We start from the raw sequence: 17,460 nt of genomic DNA, 5'->3' as shown, positions 1-17,460 counted from the left end.
GTAGGTCCCCTGGGAGTCCCAGGGTGCTTCCCATGTGACATGTGCCCTCAAGGAGCCCTCATGGTTGATCCCATGCCCCTCCTCTGTGTTGGCCCCGACCAGCTCAGCCTTCCTTTTTCTTCTCCCGTGCCATTAGCGCCCTGCTCAGGGCTCCATCCCCCCCACCTGCTCCCCATGGGCGTGCCGGTTTGGGCTCACACTTGCCTCATTCTTGGCCGGGCTGTACGAATGATGCAGTTCAACCCTTGGCATTCGCCAGCTTCAGGGCTCCAACAGGAACACATCTGAATGGCAGTGGATTTTTCAATAATCTGATTGTTTGCGTAAACTGTCTTTTGGCCGATGGCACAGGGAGTGAGGCGTGTAATGGGGCTGTCGGCCCCTACCAGAAGCATGCTAGGTCATGGTCACATTCCATTAGATAACCGGGTTGTGTTTTTTCAGCATCCATTAAATTGTCTCTCTCTAAGTTGCCACAGACAGTATATTAAAAGTTTCTAAATTGATGAATGGAGAAGCTATTACCTAAATACAATATGCTAAGGTACTTAGAGGCTATGTCAACCTAAAAGCATTTTTCCACTGTTATTTTTCCTTTAAAAAACTTTGTCAAGATCTGTTCACTATAAAAGTTACTTGTGGCAATAGAAATAGTTTGAGAAAATATGAGAGAGACTGACTTTTGCATAATTATCATTTTCACAAGTGCTAGTAATTTACAACACATACACACTAGCTTGGAAATCTCCCTTAGAAACCACTTTTTCCTAATGCTTTGGATTGAAGGAAAGTAGAGCTTTGTTGAATTTAGAAATGAAATTTCCTCAATCACTCTTTTTCTGTGGTGGTCAGATTGCTTCTGCAACTTTTAGGAAATAAAGCTTGAAAAGGCAGTGGAGACATCAGGATTTGCTCCTTGTCACAAGGGCGGGTTTCATTGTTGGCCTGGCTTGTGAAGCCGTTGTTTAAACCTACTGGAAGTGGGGGCTGAACGTAAGTGCTGGAGCATGTCACTGCCAGGCAAGGGAGCCATGAATCTGCAAAACTGCCTCAGCACATGTTTCCCCAGCGGGCCCAAACCATTGCCCCTAGCCAGATCCGCAGGGTCAATATGAAAGCTAAACCAGCTGTGACCTCCTGAAAGGACTTGGGACAATGGTATGTAGAAGAAGGGATGACACTGGAGGCCTCCCCAGCCAGTCCTGGGCGTGTCCCTCGGTAGTACTGTCCCCGACTCCCTCTGCCTCACCTCACTGTAGAGTAGTAGTGAGAGAGGAGTCTGCCTGGAGTCCAAAGACAGGGATTCAGTTTCCAGCTGGCTGTGCAGAAAGAGCTTTCCTCTTTGAACCTCCACTTCCCCATCTGCAAAATGGAGATGATCATTCTTGCCCTGTCTGCCTCAGAAGGCTGTTCTGGAGGAAAATGTCTGACTTAAAATCTTTGGGCTCCGTATAACCAGGGATCGTTGGCCCTCCAGTTCTGCCTGGGCTGTATCACTCATTTTTCCTCTTGACTTTGACCTCTTCCAAATGGTGTCCATTTGACCGGCAGCGTCCTTGAGCAGTGAGAGGAAAGAGCAATGGGGAGCTTGGCCTGGAATCACTGCCTGGGCTGCTCCATCTCAGAGTCTTGCCTCTGGGGAAGCCGAGGACTTTCAGGAGCGGCCATTTTTGTAACTGCACCATGTTGTCCATGCGGCCCCAGGCCTTGGCTCTTCCTCAGACACAGCCATCATCCTGTGACCCTGCCCATGTCGCTTCCTATTGACTGAGCTGTTGAGGTTCCTGCGTGTGGAGACCTCACGCAGTCCTGGGATGTGTGGTGCAGTGGGAAGAACACTGGTTTGGAGTCAGAGGAGGCAGGTTCCAATCCTCCCTCTCACTGTGACCTTGGACAAGTCACTGTACGTGAGGGGGTGGGGCTACGTGAACCCTGCGGTCCCTTCTAGGTGTGTGTTCTATGAGATTGGCAGCACAGAATAGATGCACAGATGCTTCACGAGGCTGCGTGTGTGCATGTGTGTGTGTGCGCGTGTGCATATGTGTGTGTATCCTCAACCCCTCAGGCCATTTCTCTGAGGCACACTATCAGCCCCCTTCTCAGAACTGTGTCTTTAAATGAGTAGAATAAAATATTTGCCAGGGGCAGCTAGGTGGCGCAGTGGATACAGCACCAGCCCTGGAGTCAGGAGGACCTGAGTTCAAATCTGGCCTCAGACCAAACACTTGACATTTACTAGCTGTGTGACCCTGGGCAAGTCACTTTGGCAAGTCGCAATTCCCTAAAGAAACAAACAAACAAAAAATGTATATCTCTTAAAAAATATTTGCCATTGCAAAGGAAACCAGATATAGTGAAATGCAAGCTATCAATTTTTTATCAGTTTTTGTTATCAGGTTGTTTTAATGTGCACAGGGCCCAAGTGAAGAAGCCCTGTACTAGACAGAGAGGTCGGAGTTGGCAAGGCCTGGCTACTGCCTCTGGCTCCGCCCCCCAGCCCCACCTCGGGCAGGGGGCTGGGGGATTTGGGGGACAGGCAGCCTTGGAGCAGAGTACCTAATGAGGCCCTTGCAGCTGCCCTCCCCAGGAGGAGCGCAGGGGCGTCTGTTCAGGTGAATTGCCATATGTTGTGAGTTCTTGGGAACACAGTGGAGAGACTCCAGAGGTCAGCCAGACCCAGAGAGCAGCAAAAAAGTGGCCATGGGGCTGGGGCATTTCCTTCAAAGGCTGCGCCCCCAGTAATAGGGAGGAAGCCCACCTGTCTCCCCCTACCCATGGCCATGTGAGAAACTCTGCAGCTCGGGCTTCCTGGGCCTCCTGCTGCTCAGCCTCCATTGGTGAGGAGTCCAAAGACAGGAGCCCATCCATCCTGGCTGTCCTGCCTCCGGCTGGCTCCACAGCCCTGTTTTCTTTGGCTTCGTACCTTGGGCAGGTGGTCTCTGGGTCCAGCCTCCCCACCAGGCTCCTGCTCACACTCACTATCTTCCCACCACCCAGGGGCCGAGCTCGACACAGACTGGCCCCATCCGAGCACGAGCAGGTACAGGTTGTTTTAATTTAGCTCAATTAGTGACTGGACAGAGACCAGGTGTGCCCATTTTATGGTGAAAAGGAGGAGGGAGGCATCATAAAAATGCTGATGCAGAGTTAATTGGCACTCCCCGCATGGCTGTGATAACAGCCCTTTTTGCTGGGAGCTGTTGGGAACCTTGGTTTGTTTCAGAACCACAGTTTGTGGGGCATTGTGAAGAAGGGGGGTTACAGAAAGCGTGGGAGCACCCCATCTGGATGATGGGCATTAGGCCGCGAATTTGGAGAGGGTGGGGCGTCTTTGAATGTGGGAAAGAGGCATGACTTTGAGATGAAAGATGGGGACTGAGTCAATGCCAGCTTGAAAACAGCTGTGTTAGCCTAACTTTATTTTCAGCACATTTTAGTTGTCTGAAATATTTTAAAAATGGGTTTTATAGATGGGAAAAAAAATTTGAAGACCAATCAGTGTTTTATCCTCCTAGATCGTATGGCTCTAAATTGAGCCCAAGCGCCAGCTTTTCGTGGTCAACAAAGCAGCTTCTGACCGCAGTGCTCCTGGTGCCCATTCCTCTGTTCCTGTCGTCGGGTACCTGATTGCCTGGGTTCTGTCCCTCCTCTCCTCAGGCAGCCCAATGACTATTGGCTCCCGCTCCCAAGGGCCTCCCCTCCTGCTGCTTCCCAGGTTGCCTATGGGTGCACTTGGTCATTCTTAGCCACACAGCACAGCTGCCCCCAGGAGAATGGAAGTTCCTTGAGGGCAGGAACTTTTCTTTTTGTCTTCCTTTCTCCAGCCCTTAGCACTTGCCTGCACAGAGTAGGCACTTCAGAAGTGCCCGTTTAATTAACAAATAAATTAATTAATCCATCCATGAATGACCCATCAAAAGCTAGTCTTTTGGAGGGAAAAATCTCCCCTAAGCCCTCCATCACAGAATGTTTCTATGATATAAAGGGCAGGGCAGCTGAGTTGAATAGTGGATACCTCACAGAACCTGGAGTCAAGGAGACCTGGGTTCAGATCATGCCTCTGACTTTTATTTGCTAGCCATATGACCCCAGTTAAGTAACTTAATCTCTGTTTGCCTCAATTTCCTCATCTGTCCTATGGGTCTGATAATAGCGTCTCCCCGACACAGCTATGAGCAGCTAGGTGGATAGAGTACCAGCTCTGGAATGAGGAGGAAGGAGGACTCATCTTCCTGAGTTCAGATCTGACCTCAGACACTTCCTGGGTGGGTAACTCTGGGCCAGTCACTGCACCCTGTTTGCCTCTGTTTCCTCATCTGTAAAACAAGCTGGGGAAAGAAATGTCGAACGGCTGCAGGATCTTTGCCAAGAAAACGCGATGGGGTGAGGAGGAGCGGGACGCAGCTGCACAGCAGTGCAGCCATTGTGAGAGTTCTGCATCAGTTCTGGCTGTTACTGGTGTTCTTACTGTTCTTCTTCTGATTTCTTTTTTGTCTGGGGTCAAAACCAACGCTAGTAAAGGATGTGAATTTAAAATGTGCCCAGAGAGACAGAACCCTTCCACAGAATCGCAGGGTCCGGAGCTGGAAGGAGCCCCCGTGTCCCGATTTTAGAGGGGAGGCAGGTGAAGCCCACACAGAGAATGGATTGGCGTCGCCCAGGCTCTCGCATGGAGCACATAGTAGGACCGGTCCGCTGGCTCCTTGGTCTGCTCTTTCCTCAACTCCTGTTGGGGAAGGTTGGGATGCAGCTGCCCGCCCTTAGCACACACCAAATTGGATTTCTGCCTTTTTTCTTACACTCTCATTCAGTTGCTTAGTATGTAAAATACAGTAAAAATCTTTGTGCTCTTTAACAAAGTGATAAGAAATATATTAAAGAGCATTTTCATATTTCTTCTGCCTGCCCCAAACCCCCTTTTTAATTGTATTTACGTTGCTTCTAAAAGAGAAGAACTGAATGTGAAACTTCCTTGGGCAACATTTGATATTACCTTCTGAGCCGCGGGCCAGACATTTGTCCTGAAAATGTCTGCAGAAAGGAGCATGCGAGTGTATGCGGCAGTAATTAATAATAATAACTGGTGGTCATACAGCCAGTCCTCAATATCTCTTGCATTTAACTTGGGCAACTTCAAGCGTTCACATGATTTTATTAGTAACTTTATATTCACTTTTGTGTTGGCGGCCTCGCCCATCTGCGTCCACACAGCACAGTGCACATGAGTTTGTGGAGCTGCTGCCGTCCCACTGGGTGCTTCCCTGGTCTCGTACACCACCCGAGGTAAAGAGCTCGTTGCATATTTTCATTGTTTGCTTTTACAACTCAAGCTTCCTGTTGCAGTTATACCCCCGCTGATCTGATCAGATTGGCACATACCTCACACACTCCCACACCATCCACCCGGCATGAAGGACAGAGTGGTGGAGGGAATGTTGAGATCTCCCCAGTCTCAGCATCTTACGCGTCCAAGGTAGAGGGATTTACAGTAGTATAGCATATGGGTGGAAGGTGAGATTCAGATTAAAAATGTTTTAGTCCTAAGAATCTTATTTGCTGTACTGTATTTACGATACTGTAGATGTCATGTGTGTGAAAAGTGAATATTGCTTGAAATCAATGTTTGTTTATTTTTTATTAATTGAGATGTCACCACAAAAGGTCACAGAATTCTAGGTAATTACTAGCAAGAAAAAATGTTTTTTGTGTTACCATTTTTATTTTGTGTGCTGCATTTTATAGGTTATTTGATGGTTACTGCATTAGGAAAAGTGCATATTGTCAGACTTAGTATTTTGTTATATGGAATTGTGGGCAGAAAAGTGTATTTTCAGCCATTTCTAGTGAAAGGTTTCCATTTTTGATGGTTGCAGGAACCTAACCCCTCATTTCCTAAAGGTTCAACATATCAGCATTTGCATTATTTACTTTCTTCCCGCCATTTTCTAGGAACGTTCGCGCCATGAAAGTTGAAGACCAACTCTCTAAGACTTGGAGGTTTGCAGAGTGCTTGTGGACATTATCTCATGAACTCACTCGGTCTTCCATGTTTCTTTGGGGAAGGGGTTGCTAGTCTTCTCCTCATTTTGTAGTTAAAGAAACTGAGATCAGGTCTCGTCCATTCCAAGATCAGCAGGTGCTCTGTCCCCTGAGCCCAGAAACAGAGGAGATGCCTGGCAATTAGAGAAAGACTGTACATGTTGTGGTCCATGGATGGGATGGAATGGTACGCCTCTAAGAAAGGTTGCTTCAGACCAATGTGCTGAGTAAACAGATCCCAGAAAACAATGGAATTGGAAAGAACAAGAACAATAAAGAAAAGAAGAGAGAAAAGCTGCTATTGCCAGTGACCAAGCTTGGCCCTTGAGAAGATGGACTCCCCTCCTGGGGGCAGTGGTGGGCTGCGGGTGTGGAACATGGTGTATCCCGGTAGACCCAAGGGACGTGCTGTTTAGTGTTGCCAAGTTGCTTTTTTGGCTTGGCTCACTTTTATTTATTTTTTTGCAAAGCATGGCTCACGGGATGGATCTGTTCAGAAATTGGGGAAATGGGAAAATAACAGGTAATGACAAAAACAAAAAATGTGAAAAATCCGTTAAAAAGGGCGTGGGGTGCGAGTTTGTTACAGTTGTTTGCCAGTGACATCCCCTCAGACGTGCTAGGCCTTGTTTCTGGCTGTCAGTCAATCCAGAGTAAGTAAACAGTTATTAAGCACCTACTGTGTGCCAGGCACTGTGCTAAACTGCTCCTTCTCTGTGGGATTCTTTGTGTGAACTGACAAAAGGCAGCATCTCCATTTTAGAATCTGTTTTTTTGCCCAAGCAACATTCACTTAAAGGAGCTATTTTCTTGAAGAGAATCAATGGTTAATGTTGCTTTCATGATAAAAGATCATTTAAACTTTTTTCCTCTTAACACAGCTAAACTTTTCTGGAATTAGCATATGAAAGAGTTTTAGCTTCTTTGTTTCACTGATCTGCTTATAGGTAATGATCAAATCAGTTAGAATAATAAAAGTGTGATTTTTGCTAAAAGCAGTCACTTTTTTTAAATACAAGTTTTGAGTTTGTTTTGTTTTGTTTTTTTTTAAGAATGGATTCTACCCCTGGATTGATCTCCACAAAAGGCTGTATTCTCATATCTGATGCAGAGTGTGTGTCTCAAAGCCCACTCACCCATGGGCTGGACCAGCTCTTGGTAGTCTGGGGACCCTTACTCTGGGGGGGACTGGCGGGTGGCCAGCCCTTCCTCTCACCCAATCACAGCCCAGCTCCCACACCAGAGAGAGCCTGGCATCCAGAGTTGCTTTGGACTTGTCTTTGTTTGGCTTTCTCCAGCACTTCAAAGGCCCTCGAGTAACTTTCTTTGGGGCCAGCAGCCAAGAGTGGGCATCTTGGGTGGCAAGGGACCCTGCCTCAATTAAGAAACCTGACTAGGCTTTGTCCAGCCCTGAGTGGGAATCCAACCCATGGTACAAATAAATGGGGCTTCCAGCATGTCCTAGATAAAGCTGTCTCCAAGATGACAATATTTTTTAAAAATGGCTTCTGAGTTTTCCTTTTAAAGTGACTATAATGTTCCTTTTTGAATGAAATATTTAACACTTTAATAATTCCTTGGTCACAGCTATTAGCTTGTAGCTATGAAACCCAATTGCATGACAGCAGTAAAAGCTGCCGATTCCCCCCCCCCTCCGCCCTTAACCTGCCGACTAGAAGGGAGGTTTTTGCTCCTTCCATTATGGAGTCTCACAAAGCCTTTACATTCTTTTATTTTGGTATCTGTAGGTTGAACCCCTGATTTCAAAAAAGGCCTCTAATGAAAACCCTGCCAAAGGAGTTCTGGGAAATACCGTTTTCAGTCTGAATTAATTAATTTTCCCACTGTGTCCTGGAAGGCAGGAGCATTGTACTGTGTGCCTTCCAGTGGAAGGCCGTGTGAGTCCTGGAAGGCCTTCAGATGATAACTAGGAAGGAGAATAACATCATTACCTGGGGTTCTCACTGGAGATGGAGCCCTTTAAAATTAAAATTCCATCTCATACAGCCCAGAAAGGGGGTTAATCATCTCTCAATCACTTCCCTTGGCTATTGTGGGCCTAGAAGGCTCAGCCCCTCTTCCCTCCTACCTGCAGCTCATTCTCAGGAAAATGAAACCGAACTGGCCCAAGACCGATGTCCTGCCAGCCAGATTGCCCAGTGAGGTGTCCGTGCCTCCCCCTCCCCCGCCCGCAGCCAGGCCAGGCAGAGGCTGCCCAGGGCTGCTGGTCTACTTAAGCCAAAGGAGGCTTCGGCGGTGTGCGTGAGTGTGTGTGTATTGTGTATCTGTATGTGAGTGTATGTGCGTGTGTGTGACTGTATATATGTGTGAATTTCCTTGAGCAAGATTTCTGTATTTGCTGACGTGCTTTCCTAAATCTCTTATGCTACTCAAGCCAATCTCCAGGCAGCCGAGGGTCCGAGGCCACCCTTTTCGTGCCCCCATAGGTGTCCCACAAAGGGACACGGATGCGGTTCTCTCTGGGGGTTGTTACTGATAGTTTTGCCAGCACTAAAAAGTCACCCATGTAAAGGGCAGATAATTGCAGGCATCGGAGGCGCGTTGGCAGGATTCCGTTCGATGGCGATCCCTGTTCTCCTCTCTTTTAAATGAAGGCTTGTAAAGATGCTTGACCTTGCTGAGATATTACCTACTGAAGCTGGAATGTTTTTAAACCTTCAGATGCGGGTTTATTGATTAGAACAAGGTGCTTAAATTAAGTGGGGAAGAAACAGCTGGTGGAAATCTAATGCTTTAAACCTCCAAACAAGGGAATGACTTCCCAGGGGCAAGGATGGGGAAAATCCCTAGCTTCGGCTGCCCAGAGCTCCCAGCCAGAGAGGTGAGGGATCAGGTTGGGGGAAGGGGGAATGGACCTGAATCTGAAGAGTCCCAGGGTGTTGGAAATCCTGGATCTTGAGCCCGAGGGCGTCTGCTCCACCCCTTGCCTAAACCAGAAAGCCTGGCTGACTTCACCCCTGTGGACATTCTGCCTCTGTTTGAGCCCTTCCTGCCAGGGAGAGTCTGCCAGCCTCCCAGGCTTGGCATTTTTTCCTTCTCCAAGCCTAGATTTTCTCCCCATTTCTCCTGGTTATGCCTTCTGACAACCAGCAAAACGCATTAATGCCTCTTGATGGGACAGCCCTTTATACTGTACGTCCATCCGTCCCCCCGCCGTTCCCCCAGCCTTTTCTTGTCTTTCCCAGTTCCTTCAGCAGACTGCATGCAGTATGGACCCAAGACATCGGCCTTTCTGGCTGCCCTCCTCTGGATGCTCCAGAATGTGGTGAGCCAGAAGGTCCCTGCATGGTCGTGCCAGTGGTCTGTGGCCCATGGAAAGTAAATTGCATCTGCATTCTGGTTCCAGACTCTTGAAGAATAAAAGGAAGGCTAGGAATGTAAATGCACTTTGTCCGGCACCCAGCAGCCGGCTGCTGGCAGAGAGTCTCTCCCTGATTCCTTATTAAGCACCTACTGTGTACCAGGAACCGACTGGGAATACACAAAAAGGCAAAAATAATAGGCCTGCCCTCAAGGAGCCCCCAGTCTGATGGGGGATACAACATGCAAATAACTGTACAGACTATCTAGAAGCAGAAAAACTCATGAGAAAAGGGCTGGGCATAGGGCAAGAGGCCTGCTTCCAACATTGACTGGCTGTGTAAGCACTTCCCCTCTCTGACCCTCACTCTCCTCATCTGTAAAATGGGCATTACCTGGTGAGCCCTAGCTCGTCATAATACAGATGGAAGCTGCTGGGATCGGCTTCTGTATGGGAGCTTTGTTCCCTGCCTTGGCCGGAGGCAGTGCTTCCACCATCTCTGTCCTGTTTTGAAAGCCCTGCAGAGGAGAAAGAGCCTCAATGGCCTTAGTCAGTGGGGCATTAACCTTCTGCTCGGAGGGGTCAGCCCCCTTGGGGCAGCCCAGCGATCCGGAGTGCTGATCCCACGTGCTCCCTCCTCGGCAGAGGTCACCAGCTGACTCTGCGAGGACCTGGGTGAGCCTGCCGGCACCCGCCTCAGCTTCCTGGGCATGGGGGTTCCAGGGGGGGATGCTGTCAGAGTCTGACCTCCCTCTTCTGCCAGCTCCATCCCAGGCCTGGTGGTCCAGTCTCACTTGAAGCCATTGCTTATGGAGTCAAAGAGATTCCCAGATTCAGTTCAGTTCAACTTAGTAAGTATTTATTTCTGATGTATCTCCTATTTGCCAAATCCTGGGGATTCAGAGATTAAAATTAAAATTCCTGTCCTCACGGAGGTTACATTCTGCTCAGGGGAGAGATAGGGGACAGCATGTACGCAGATAAGTAAATGCAAAAAATTATGTGCAGTTATCCCTTCCACATTACAGTGTTAGGAGCACACACCCTCGCGATCTGGGAAGTCCACTTAAAGCTTTGGGCCCTCCCTTTGTGCCAGAGAAGGTTTGAATTTGTTCTGTTTCTTTTGTGGGCTGTTTACAGTGACTCGTATAAAATTTGGGTTGATATCATACAATACTACACATGTATTCTACGTGTTTCTGAATTTCTAAACTTTTTCTTTGTTGTCTGCCGGCCTTCCTGTGTCACCTGCAGCTTCCGCAGAGTTCCCCTCAAATTCCCATTTAATTTCTCGTGCTGACCCGTGATATATCAACACCGCAGCGGGAGAAGTCATGATGTGGAAGGGATAACTGTACACAGTGTCTTCCAAAGGTTGGAAGAAAGCACAGTTGACTTGGCCCTCAGCCCTCCTTTCAAGGATGGGGGATCCCAGTCTTAAATGTTCACTTTTGCAAGAATTTGCTGTCAGTAAGCTCCACAAAAGAGAGCTAGGTTTTGGGGGGTTTTTTTTTGGGGGGGGTTGTTTTTTTAAACAAAGTCACACACAGGTGGCCTTGTCTGTAGTCTTAGAGTAGCAGAATCGTGGGATTTTAGACGGAGGTTAGGTGACTTGGCCAAGGTCACACAGGCACTTAGGTATCAGAGCCCAGCTCTTCTCCAGAGTAAAGCGATCACAGACTGTTCAACACAGGAGCAGTTTCATTTTTGTCTTTGTAGTACCAGCGCCTGCACAATCAATGCCTGGCACAGAGTAGTCCAAAAACGTTTGTTGATTGATGGTTAATTTAAGTGAGTTTTAATGTTTTCCTTTAAAGAGGGTTAGCTGTGTTAGCTGCCCAAATGCCTACTTGGCTTGTGTTATAAGTGGAAAAGGCCACCACGCCAATATCAAACCCCTGCCCCTAATTAAATTGGCCCAATCAGCAGATAGTTTGGGCCAGCATATATGGAAGCAGACTCGTGGGAAAATTCAAAATGTCAACAAAAATCCCCATTTCAGATCTGATTATGAGCCCCCGTTTCCCACCGTCTTGTGAGAAATTTTCTCCTGGGCGAGTTCTCTTGGCATTAATTCCGTTCCTTTCCTTTGCTGAAGCCTCCAAGGCACCAGGATGAGATTTGACCCCTTCCAGCCTTAAGGAGAACGTCCCTTAATTCCATTTCCTCAAAAGGGTCTTGTAGAAAATTGTTCAAATAGTCACTGAGCGTCTGACCTCGGTGCTGTTGTCGAGGTTAGGAGTCGGAGTCTTGACAGGTCCTGTTTCAAAATCTTGTGTGTTTCTTTGACTTGTTGGAGAGAGGCGCCGAGATGCACTAAGAGCCAAACTGGAACGACCTTGTTCATTTCCCTTCAGTTAAAGACATGGGGGAAGAAAGGTGGGGGTAGGTCAGCCACACGGTGTAACGCACAATGCCTCAGGCACAGGGACAGCAGCGCATGCATGTAAAGATGTGTGTGTTTGTAAGAGGATTGGGAGGATGGCGGTGATCGGCTCTGGAGGAAGTTACCCCACCGAGGAGGTCACGGGTCCATAGAAATGCCAGTGCCAGGGACCAAGACGTACTCAGTGTCACGGGGTACACGCAGCCACCACCATCCAGCTAGAGCAGTCGTCTTCTTTGGACGCCGTGGGTCCTCTTTCGGTAGAGCTGAGCTTCCTGTGAAAGGTGATGTATCATACCCCAACCACCATCATCTACACCTCTCTGAAGGACCCTCAGAGGGAGGAGATGAGCCCGGTTGTGTACTGTCTCTTAGATGCTGTAGATGTGCTCCATGTCTATACAGCAAAGAAAAGCCACTTGTTAATTGGAGACTCTAAGCCAAAAATGTAGAATTGCAGAATCTTAGCATTGTCAGGAGTCACAAAATCTATCTGATGAATGAATCAGAGAGACAGTAGCTTATAGTGGAAAGAACAATGGGTTTGTAATTCATAAGACCTGAATTCAGGTCATACAAGCTCCCCATCTCTAAAATGGGGATAATGATAAATGTCCTGCTTGGCTGTGTGATTTGGGGGCTTCAGTGAGTTCATGTAATGTATCACATAAGTTTAAATTATTATTATTTGTATTAGTCCTCAACACAAAAATATTTTCTACTTGAAATGGTCAGGTTTTCTTTTTTTTAATTTGGAAAAAATAGAGGGGCAAGGTAATGGCATCTTTACTTCTCTAAAAATGTTACCAGATATTTTCCTTATCCAATGTAGATCTGTTTGTAATATTGCTGGAAAGAGAGAGAGAGAGAGACGGGGAAGAAAAGGAAGAGACAAATAGATGAATGAATTCATGCATGCATGCGACCACTAAAGACTCTTTTATGGGTTCTTTTTGTAGTTCTCCAAGTAGCCCTATGTAAAGTCGGACAGAGCCAGGCATTGCTCATGTTGCTGACTGCAGTTGAGGGCACCCCTCATCCTGCAGCTCTGTGCTGGACAGTGCACAGAACTTGTTAGGGTAGTCTGTCCTCCCTGGGCAGAATGGCCTCTGGTAATGAGTAATTGCCCAGGCCTCTTGACAAGTCTAGTTCAGTGAATGTTCCATCCTCCATTGAAGAGGTGGCCAGATCCCATCCTGGAGTCCCTGAGGCTTACACAGAGCAAAGACAAGTGACCTAGCAAGCCTTCAGCCCTGGCTCCAGAGTCACACTATGGGTTTATCCAAGCTCAAGAGGGAGCAAGAGGGCCAAACCTGAACCAGGCCCACAATCTCCTCACCCGCTGTCTTAATGAGAAGACAGTGGTGCCCCCAGTTGAATCGTAACCCCACAGAACAACTGCGCTTTTCAAATAAATCTTCCATTGGAGCTTGTTTTTGAATATTTGGAAAGATGCTTGGGTGTGCCCCAAGAGGGGTTGTGACAGATTTAACTACAAAGGGGTGGCTGTTCCTTTAAGAACGTTTTGTTTGAAAAGGGCAGGCAGAGACATTGTTGGTTTCTGTATTCCAGGGTTTTCAAAAAAAAAGGTGCAGGCTCCAAGGATCTCCAGAAAAGGATGGGTCTTAGCGGTCACCCAGCCGCCATCTTTTAGTTCCCTGCATCTCGAAAGTCCAGGTGCCAGCAAGCATCACTAAGCATGCCAAAGATGGGCATACTTGAGTTCCCGGATCTGTGATCTTCAACTTTGTCCTAGCTGACATGTATGTATCTGGTGGTGAGGTAAAGCCCACAGCATTGTTGGAGAAAATGGCGTCTTGTTACCTCCTTAGCTTAAGTAGAAATCTACGCTTTCATTCTCTGCCTCGTGTTGGAAATTGAGAGAGGGGCTGCAATGGCGGCCGTACACTTGACATGTGTCCATGAGTGTCTGGGATTCCCGCCAGGCGTTCTGTATGCCCAAGAGCCGAGCCTGTGACTTCTTGCCATCCCATTGATTTAAACACGTGTGATTGTGCCTTCGATTCCTTGAATGAAGAGTGGGAGCTGGACTGTAAGATTTATGAATCTGCATCCCTCTGTGCAGGTTATGTTTAGCATGTCAGAATAGAAAAGTCAAATATTTACATGGAGTGGGGGGGAGTCACCAGCTTGGGTTCATGGAGTCACGTGACCATCGGTTGTATTTTACATGCATGCCTTGAGAAACGAGATCTTGGGGAACTTAGAGGAACAAGAGAGGAGCACCAGCAGGGCCCCTCCATTCTGTGTGCCCTTTGCCTGCTCCATCAGCCCCTCTCTGCTCGATGTCTGAACACCTCCTGAGAAACTCTTTTAAATAGGGCATTTGAGTAATGGAGGAGAAGAATGCGTTTGCCTGGCCCTGACAGACTTCCCTCAGTGAGTTATATTGAAGCCCTGCCTCCCCATGTGTCAATGTGAATATTGATGATGTTTTGGGAAGAATTTTCTCTGAAGAGTCCGGCATCTCAGCATAAATGTATATGGTGTATCTGTTTCTATGGTAATGGCCATGTCTTTTACTGGATGCTCCTGTTAATTGGTGCCCAAACCGCATCTGACAGGTGATTGTGTAAAGTCAAAGGGCCCTTACCTGGGCTTTTGTGCATGCATGTGTGGATATGTGGGTGTGTGTATTAAGTCACATAAGAAAAGGTAGGCTGCACCCCCCCCCAAGTGCCATCTTCTTCCCAGGTCTTTCCTAGGACTGTTTCTGTAAGAACCAGAGGCTAAGCCAGGGATGAACAAGGGGTTACTCTACTGCAGAAATACTCACTTTTCAGTCCCTTTGTCCCTCCCTCCTTCTTTTCTGAATAAAATATGCAAGAATCCACCTAAATGGCGCTCTCCTTTTTTTCATGAATTGGGCCTTTGATGTTCAAGAAGAGCCCATATTAAAAGACATCCCTAGAAGGCTGGAGAAATGGCTCCTGTTTCTGACAAATGGAAAACTGCACAAATCTCGCTGAATATGAGGGTGTCATTACTTTGGGAATCGCATCCTTGAAAATAACTGTAGAGGAGCCAGATCGGTTTAAAAGAAGATAACAAAATGGTTTAAGCTACTTAGGTTGAATGCCAATTATATTTTAATATTCAGCTGAGCATATTTTTCCACAGAAAAAAGGCCGCGTCGACGCATGCATAACTCATTGGCAGCGTCGGCCAGCTGTGCCACTCTCTACTCCGAATCACTTTGTGCATTTTAGTAGCATGGTAATTTAGGGGAGAAATACCTGAGTGATGGCATTTTCAATGAGCAGGTAATCTACAGAGAATTTTTATATGGTTATGAGTTCTGTGCTCCAGCCTGGCAACACAAAAATATATCAAGACCAATTACGGTATCAACTTTCAGTGTGATACCCTTGCCACGCAAGTGCATGTATTTCTGCCCCAGGCATTTCAAATTGCATCTAATTTGAAATCTTTGGGGTTTTAATTAAATTTCAGAATATATGGGATTCTTCATTAGTACCTGCTCTGAATAGCAGATTATACTTTTCTCCAGCTCTCGTTAAAGAAGGCGGCTGCAGTAAATAGCCTGTTCAGGAACTGATCATTTGTGGTGCCTGGATATTGGGAACAGAAATCGTGGAATGCAAAATAATATCCAAAAGATTATTAGTCCAGTGAGGGCTTCTTCATTTGTATTTTAATGGAATTTTACATTTCTCTTAATGATTTGCAAATTGTCCTCTGATTAGAAGATGCATTAAGCTTTTCATTTTAATGGCAAAGAGACAACCATTAGCAGAATTTTTTTTTCCAGTCTTCTTTTTAGAGCACTTCCCTGAAGCAGATAAATATTGAAACCATTAACACCTTTTGATGTGCTTTAGAGAGCTGTGCGTGGCCCAATGCGGGAACGAATGGGTTCTTGTCGATTTCTGCACCACATTGATCATCCTTCCATGGGTGAACAATGAATGGGGAGAAGACCACCCTCCCTGCCTTTTCTGGGAAACAGCAACATGGGGTCTTTAGTCAACCTCAAATTATGTATCGATTTAGGTTGATTAGCTATTAGGTAATTAATATTTGTGTCTGTTAACTCTTTGTGTTTATTAAATGTGATGCAGTAGAATGCTGTTATCAGTGACTCTGGTTTATCGATGTTAAGGCTTGTGCTGTGAGGGTTGTTCTGTTGAGTGGTTGGACGGCGGGGGCGTGTGCTCCCCTTCCCGCCAGAGATTTAAGTGCAGCAGCCTCTCATGTCAAAGAGGAATGCAGTGGGTCACTGAGCGTCTCCACATGCGGTGCTCTTTCGTGTCTACTGGTCTTGGAGGTGACGGCAGCAAGATCCCCCAAAATGAGTGGCATTTACATGGCCACAGCTACAGTGGAGTAGTCATCTCTGCTGACACCTATGCTAAGTGGGCCTGGGAGAGGAGGCAGAACCCACAAGAAACAGCCAGTGCGTTGGCATTCTGGAGAGAAAACAAGGGGCTGAAAAGCAGATGCATTGGCTTCCCAGCGCAGCCATGGCCCCTGGAGAAGAGAGGAGATTGCGCCTCGCTCTGGGACTTCTTCCCCCTCCTCTTGATTTTCTGCTTCTCTGCCCTTGTGGAGAGTTTCCTGTAAGGGTCCCTTGAGCAGCAGCTTGGCGCTAAGCCGGGTGTCAATTTGAGCTTCTTGTTTGTGCTTTCTCCTGCCAGAAGGCAGCACCCATTCCTCTTTGCCTCGTGGTAACATTGCCTTAGTATTGTTACTGTTATCATTATCATTGTTATTGTTATTACCATGACGCATCTTTCCATCAGTGTTAGCCTCTTGCAATCAGAGGCACTCCTTCCACAATACTTAACAAGGGTCTAAATAACGAGGTAGTGCTAAAAAATGCTCTGACCTGGCCAACACGAGTTGGACAGCATCAGCCGATCAACAAACATTTATTAAGCATCTACCATGTACTGAGTCTGGAGCTAGGCTCTGGAGATGCAAAGACAGAGAGGTGAGAGGAGATAATTCCCAGTCTCTGAACACTGTCATTCTACCAAAGGGCAGTGACATCAAGTACATATATAAGTAGATACAAAATGAATACAAAATCAGTGTATTGACAAAAAATAAAATAATAATAATAATAATAATAATAATAATAATAATAATAAGGCAGCTAGGTGGCTCAGTGGATAGAGTGTTGTACTTGGAGTCAGTAAGACTTGAATTCACATCCTACCCAAATTCAGATCAGACACTTACTAGCCATGTGACCTAGTCCAGTGATTTCACCTATGCCTGCCTCTTTTTCCTCATCTGTAAAATGGGGATAATAATAGCATCTACCTCCCAGAATTGTTGTGAGTGATGTAAAGCGTTTGTAAAGCATTTTGCAGCCCTTACAGGGCTTAGTAAATGCTGGCACTTATTAGTAATAACTAACAACAACAATAATCATTATTGTTATTATTATCATACAAAGAGGTAAGGTTTGCAAAGCAGAGCACACTAGCAGTCTCATTGGAATTGAAATACATACCATACAGATAGCCATGGAAGCCACATGGTGGTGGCCGTTCTTAGGAAAATTCAGTTTGGTAATCTAACAAAGTACCTACTGTGTGGAAAGACTCATGTTGTCAAAGTCCTTAACCAAGTAGCCTGTGCTCTCATGGTGCTTGTATTGTACTAGGGGCCTCAGAGCTAAGTAAGTAGGAGGCCACTTGAAGGAGAAAGTATTCACAGTGTG

At 46.7% G+C, this 17,460-nt stretch overlaps 1 protein-coding gene and 1 long non-coding RNA gene across 5 annotated transcripts in view; both read left to right on the top strand.

Moving 5' to 3' along the window:
- Positions 1–17,460, top strand: part of MGMT (O-6-methylguanine-DNA methyltransferase) — a 312,701-nt gene that overhangs the window by 243,150 nt on the left and 52,091 nt on the right. The gene's annotated exons all lie outside the window — the stretch shown is intronic.
- LOC144456237 (uncharacterized) lies at positions 9–7,057 on the top strand. The gene is made up of 2 exons (XR_013485134.1): positions 9–5,283; positions 5,950–7,057. It is a non-coding gene; the product is annotated as an uncharacterized LOC144456237 (long non-coding RNA).

Source organism: Phascolarctos cinereus, unplaced genomic scaffold, assembly GCF_003287225.1.
Source record: "Phascolarctos cinereus isolate Bilbo 61053 unplaced genomic scaffold, phaCin_HiC Scaffold_3;HRSCAF=262, whole genome shotgun sequence".
Taxonomy (NCBI): Eukaryota; Metazoa; Chordata; class Mammalia; order Diprotodontia; family Phascolarctidae; genus Phascolarctos; species Phascolarctos cinereus.
This window is presented reverse-complemented; position numbering and strand designations above follow the sequence as displayed.